Below are 5,925 nucleotides of genomic sequence, written 5' to 3' on the forward strand. Positions count from 1 at the left end.
TCGTCTCACATAGTGAGACGGACGCTTTCCAACGGGGGGATAAGACAAATATAAATATAGATTCTGACCATTTCAACCATAACCCTGCACGCCATCCCCAGGTGCTTGTCTCGCCGTGGGATTTTGCTCGTTGCGCGGACGCCACGTGGTGGTCACGAACGGGAGTCGCGGCGTGGTGGTTGGTGGTGGCGGTGGTCACGGGAAGGACACTCAGGGGGAGAAGAGAGAACTTGCTCCGGCAGTACAGATACTAAAATTGGAACGATAGAGAGAGGATTAGCATGGCCCCTGCGCAAGGATGACACGCAAAATCGTGAAAGAACTGTGCCACGTCTCGAGTCGCCCAGAGAATCCGAGTGTCGGGTTCGGTGAAGGCGCAGCGGTCCCGCTCCCGTGGGACGACTCACCACCTCTCGCGGACGCACGCACCAACAGAACAAAGACACAGATCCCCCGCACAGCCTTTAACAGACTGTCGGGGCAAGAGCTGTCATCGAACACTCGTGAAGATGCTGCACGGCGCACGAGGGGGGTGTGGTGTGGTCCTGACCCACGTCCGGCCGCCTTTATCTCCCCAGTGCTGGACCGCTTCAGCTGTTCGCCACCAGCCACACACAATCACGCGCACACGTTTTATCTCGTATGCAAAGTCTCTTTCGCTCTCACGCGTAAACACTCGCACACACACAACATCAACAATCACAGAGATCCCGCGTATAACCTGTATCAGACTGTAGGAGCAAGTGCTGTTAGCGAGCACCCATGAAGGCCGACACGGCACACGAGGGGGTGGGTGGCCAGCACCACGCCCGGCCGCCTTTGTCTTCCTAGTGGCGATGTTTGCACACACATACGTACACACTATCTCAGACATTATCGCAGTCAACACATACTGACACACACTCTCACCCCATTTAGTCACTGATATTTGACTCGTGAGCGTGAATCGAACTCGGGTCGCCGGGTTCATACCGCGAGTGCGTTAACCACTGCGCCCACCGCTCCAAACACTCTCTCGCTCTCATCCGTAACACGCGTAGTGGATGTCGCGTGAGATTACGACTGCGTTGTTGAAGTCACTGTAGAACAGAACAGAAGAAGGTGAAACCGACTTTGTGTAAAAAATATAAAAAAAAAATCCCAAAACAAAATCAGTGCCCACAACGCCACTGTTGGGGTATCAATGACACTTAGTGCCATTCGCGCGCGCATCGGTGTATATATATATGTGCGTGTGTTTTTAATGCTAGATAATTTTTAAATATGTATATAATTCTTACTGGTTGTTATTATTGTTGTTTTGTTATATATTACCCCGCCCGCTCACTCAAAACAACAAGATCTGAGTTCACTTGAAGGCGCATTCAAATGCAGTTCCGTCCCAACGTCATCATGCACCACCACCAACCACCACCACCAACCACCACTACGAACCACCACCAACCACCATCGCCAACCATCACCAACCACCACTATCAACCACCACCATAAACCACCATCAACCACCACCAACCACCACCAACCACCACCAACCACCACAATAAAACACCACCAACCACCAACCACCACCAACCAGTACCAACGCCGTCACCGCCTTAGCCGAAGCGTCACTGTCGCCAGATATTTTTTTTTTGGGGGGGGGGGGGGATACAAAAGTCCAGGTGTTGACTTTGTTGTTGTTGTTGTTGTTGTCGTTCTTGTGTCCCATGTCCACCAATGGGAAAGTGTAAATACATCGGCCATTTTTCATCAAAATATCATCCACTCCGTCTCCGGAGATTCCCCGCTCTTCATTCATTCAGCCGAATTCACTCCTCGCAAAGAGGGGGAGGCTAGGGATCGGTAAATCTTGGGGAGAAATCAGCCAACCCCCCCCCACCCCCCTCCAAACCTATAGCGCGTCCCACGTAAACCCTCTCCTCGATCCAACCTGGCAGCACAACAAGACAGACAGACGAGACGGCAGCCACAATCTCTAGCAGAGAGAAACAAGCCAAGAGGGCTGCGAGCCAGCAGCTCGACACGCCGGAGCCGCGTTATGCAACTCAGCGCAACCGCTGGGGGTTTTACGAATGGCGGTGGGGGTTCGTGTGTGCGTGTGACTCTGTGTGTGTGTGACTGTGTGTGTCTGTGTGTGTGTATACGCGCGTGGTAGTGCAACAGTTAGCGCGCTGTGCTATGAACCCCCGCTCACGGCCAACACCAGTGACGATTATTTGAAGCAGTCCTGGGCCTCTCCTAGGTCGACTCAGCCTCGAATGGGTATCTGGTACGGTGTGTAAACATCGCTACTGGGGAGAAAAAGGCGGTCGGGCGTGGTGTGCCGTGCAGGCCTTCATAGGTGCTCGCTAACAGCACTTGCCCCAAAAGCCTGTTAAGGCTACACGGGGGATCGTTGTCTTTGTTCGTGTGCGCGTATAATGGGGGAGCGGTGGCCCAGCGGTTAGCGCGTTGCGCTACCAAACCCGGCGACCCGAGTTTGATTTTCGCTCACGGCCACCAACACCAGTGACGATTATCCGAACCGGTCCTGGTCCTCCCCTAGGTTGAGTTGGCCTCAAATGAGTACCTGTGTGCGTGTGTAAACATCGCCACTAGGGAAGCAAAGGCGGCCGGGCGTGGTGCTGGCCACCCACGCCTTCGTGTGCCATGCGGGCCTTCATAGGTGCTCGCTAACAGCACTTGCCCCAACAGTCTGTTAAGGTTATACGGGGGATCTTTGTCTGTGTATATATGCGTGCGTGTGAATGTTCTGACGGTTTGCGTAAGATGCTACTTCGTGTATATACGGTTATTTGTATAAGACACTAACGTTGTCACACATTTTATTTGATCTTATCATGGGTGTTTACGGATTTATAGAGTATTTTTTTAAATATACTTTTTGTTGTTGTTGCATGGTTAATTAAATCAGTTTAAAAGGTTCTCACTTCATGATTTTTTTTGTGCGTGAAATGTCATTTTAATCGCCATCAACTAATGCCCGTGATGATGGGTGTAAAAGTTGTTGTTGTGTAACTGGGAGCGAGTATGCCCGGTACTCGCGTGCGTACCCCCGGTACATGCTGTATATGTTACTTAATTAACCCCTAATGGCCCCATTAGCGGCAATTAATAAATAAAAAAAAATCATAAATAAAGGAAGGGGTACAGGGTTACGGGTGGAGCGAGATAGCCAATCAGACACACCACCCCTACCTAGCCCGAACCATAACCACACTTACACTAGACAGCCAGGCCCTACCCTTAACCCGAACTAAACTCGCCAACCTGACACTCAGCCCTACCCTTAACCATCTGATTGATTATATATTGATCAACCATCGCAATATAAGGCGGAGCGGTGGCACGGTGGTTGGCGCACTGCGCTCTAACCCCGGAGCCCCTGACTTTGATTCCCGGCCATGCGGCTCCGACGTCCGTGGCAGAGTGGTCTCTGAAGCGAGGAGCCGGGGCAGCAGTCGACACCGAGCAGCGATGAGGTCGGGTCAATACTCCGAGGTTTTTTTGGTAAAGTCACGTCGGTAAAAAATAAATAATAAAACTAAATAATAAATATAATAGAAGAAATAATAGAAATAAAATAATAAATCACGACGTTTCGGAGGCAACACAAGCTTCCGTCTTCAGGTGGAACCGTCACAGCACAATTGCTGTATCAAGTGAAGAGAAATCCCAAGATACCCGACCTTGTATATATACTGGTTGAGGGGGGAGGAACCAGGATGGGCCGCGGGAGAGGAGTTGTTGTGAGATGATTCTAGATTTGAAGCTTTCGTGACTGCAATATACTTTTTGTTGTTGTGACTTTACCGAAAAAACTAAGAGTATGTTATGAGATGGTTAGTACGGCTGCGGCTGCTGCTGCTGCTGGGTCGTCAGGCAAACCGCCCACGGTGGCCACGGCCGAGGATGCGACGTCTTCATCCGGCAGCGGATTTCACCGACCGGTTGAATATTAATATGGCCGTACGTAATTATGGTCGATGGTGAGGATGCCCCCCCCCCCCGGTAGACCCCCACCTGGAGCTCTACCGGGCAGCCCAGGACCACGCTGCTGCTGCTGGCGAGACGGCGTCACTCGGCTGGCCTGGGAACGCCTGGGACTCCCCCAGGAAGAGCTCCAGTCTGTTCATAGTTTATAGTCGTGTGTAGTAGTGTATAGTGTAGTGTGTAGTAGTATATAGTAGTGTGTAGTAGTATATAGTGTAGTAGCGTATAGTGTAGTGTGTAGTAGTGTATAGTAGTGTGTAGTAGTATATAGTAGTGTATAGTGTAGTGTATAGTAGTGTATAGTGTAGTGTATAGTGTAGTGTGTAGTAGGGTGTAGTAGTGTATAGTAGTGTATAGTGTAGTGTGTAGTAGTGTATAGTGTAGTAGCGTATAGTGTAGTGTGTAGTAGTGTATAGTAGTGTATAGTGTAGTACTGTATTGTATAGTAATGTATAGTAGTGCATAAAGTAGTGTGCAGTAGTGTAGTGTATAGTGTAGTGTATAGTGTAGTGTATAGTAATGTATAGTAGTGTATCGTGTAGTGTTTAGTGTAGTGTATAGTGTAGTGTATAGTAGTGTAGTGTATAGTAGTGTAGTGTATCGTAGTGTAGTGTATAGTGTAGTGTATAGTGTAGTGTATAGTGTAGTGTATAGTAGTGTATAGTGTAGTGTATAGTGTAGTGTATAGTAGTGTATAGTGTAGTGTATAGTGTAGTGTATAGTGTAGTGTATAGTGTAGTGTAGTGTGTAGTGTATAGTGTAGTGTGTAGTGTGTAGTGTAGTGTATAGTGTAGTGTATAGTGTAGTGTATAGTAGTGTATAGTGTAGTGCATAGTGTAGTGTATAGTGTAGTGTGTAGTGTAGTGTATAGTGTAGTGTATAGTGTAGTGTATAGTAGTGTATAGTGTAGTGTATAGTGTAGTGTATAGTGTAGTGTATAGTGTAGTGTATAGTAGTGTATAGTGTAGTGTATAGTAATGTATAGTGTAGTGTGTAGTAGTGTATAGTGTAGTGTATAGTAGTGTATAGTGTAGTGTATAGTGTAGTGTATAGTGTAGTGTATAGTAGTGTAGTGTATAGTAGTGTAGTGTATCGTAGTGTAGTGTATAGTGTAGTGTATAGTGTAGTGTATAGTGTAGTGTATAGTAGTGTATAGTGTAGTGTATAGTGTAGTGTATAGTAGTGTATAGTGTAGTGTATAGTGTAGTGTATAGTGTAGTGTATAGTGTAGTGTAGTGTGTAGTGTATAGTGTAGTGTGTAGTGTGTAGTGTAGTGTATAGTGTAGTGTATAGTGTAGTGTATAGTAGTGTATAGTGTAGTGCATAGTGTAGTGTATAGTGTAGTGTGTAGTGTAGTGTATAGTGTAGTGTATAGTGTAGTGTATAGTAGTGTATAGTGTAGTGTATAGTGTAGTGTATAGTGTAGTGTATAGTGTAGTGTATAGTAGTGTATAGTGTAGTGTATAGTAATGTATAGTGTAGTGTGTAGTAGTGTATAGTGTAGTGTATAGTAGTGTATAGTGTAGTGTATAGTGTAGTGTATAGTGTAGTGTATAGTAGTGTATAGTGTAGTGTATAGTGTAGTGTATAGTAGTGTATAGTGTAGTGTATAGTGTTGTATAGTGTATAGTGTAGTGTATAGTGTATTGTATAGTGTAGTGTATAGTGTAGTGTATAGTAATGTATAGTGTAGTAGTGCTGGAGTCCAGGGAGGTGTGGACCGCCACTCCTCAGCGCGCTGCCGCCGCGGCCCTCGCCAGGACCCCGGCTTGAGAAGCGAGCGAGCGAATCTTGGTGGACTCGTCACAGTGCAGAGAGACGCCTCTGTGCCAGTGGCTCGAGGAGGGAGAGAGGGATCGCGTGGGATGGAGTGCGCGGGTGGCATTTTACGGCGATTTATGATTTACAACAGCCACGATGATGCCGTTCGCC

The 5,925-nt window shown here is 47.4% G+C and overlaps 1 non-coding gene across 1 annotated transcript; it reads left to right on the forward strand.

Annotated features, from left to right (window-relative positions):
- Positions 1–226: 226 nt before the first annotated feature.
- On the forward strand, positions 227–335 carry LOC144936329 (U6 spliceosomal RNA). Its single transcript, XR_013637418.1, has one exon. It is a non-coding gene; the product is annotated as a U6 spliceosomal RNA (small nuclear RNA).
- Positions 336–5,925: the final 5,590 nt, after the last annotated feature.

The sequence above is a fragment of the Lampetra fluviatilis genome, chromosome 15 (assembly GCF_964198595.1).
Source record: "Lampetra fluviatilis chromosome 15, kcLamFluv1.1, whole genome shotgun sequence".
Lineage (NCBI taxonomy): Eukaryota > Metazoa > Chordata > Hyperoartia > Petromyzontiformes > Petromyzontidae > Lampetra > Lampetra fluviatilis.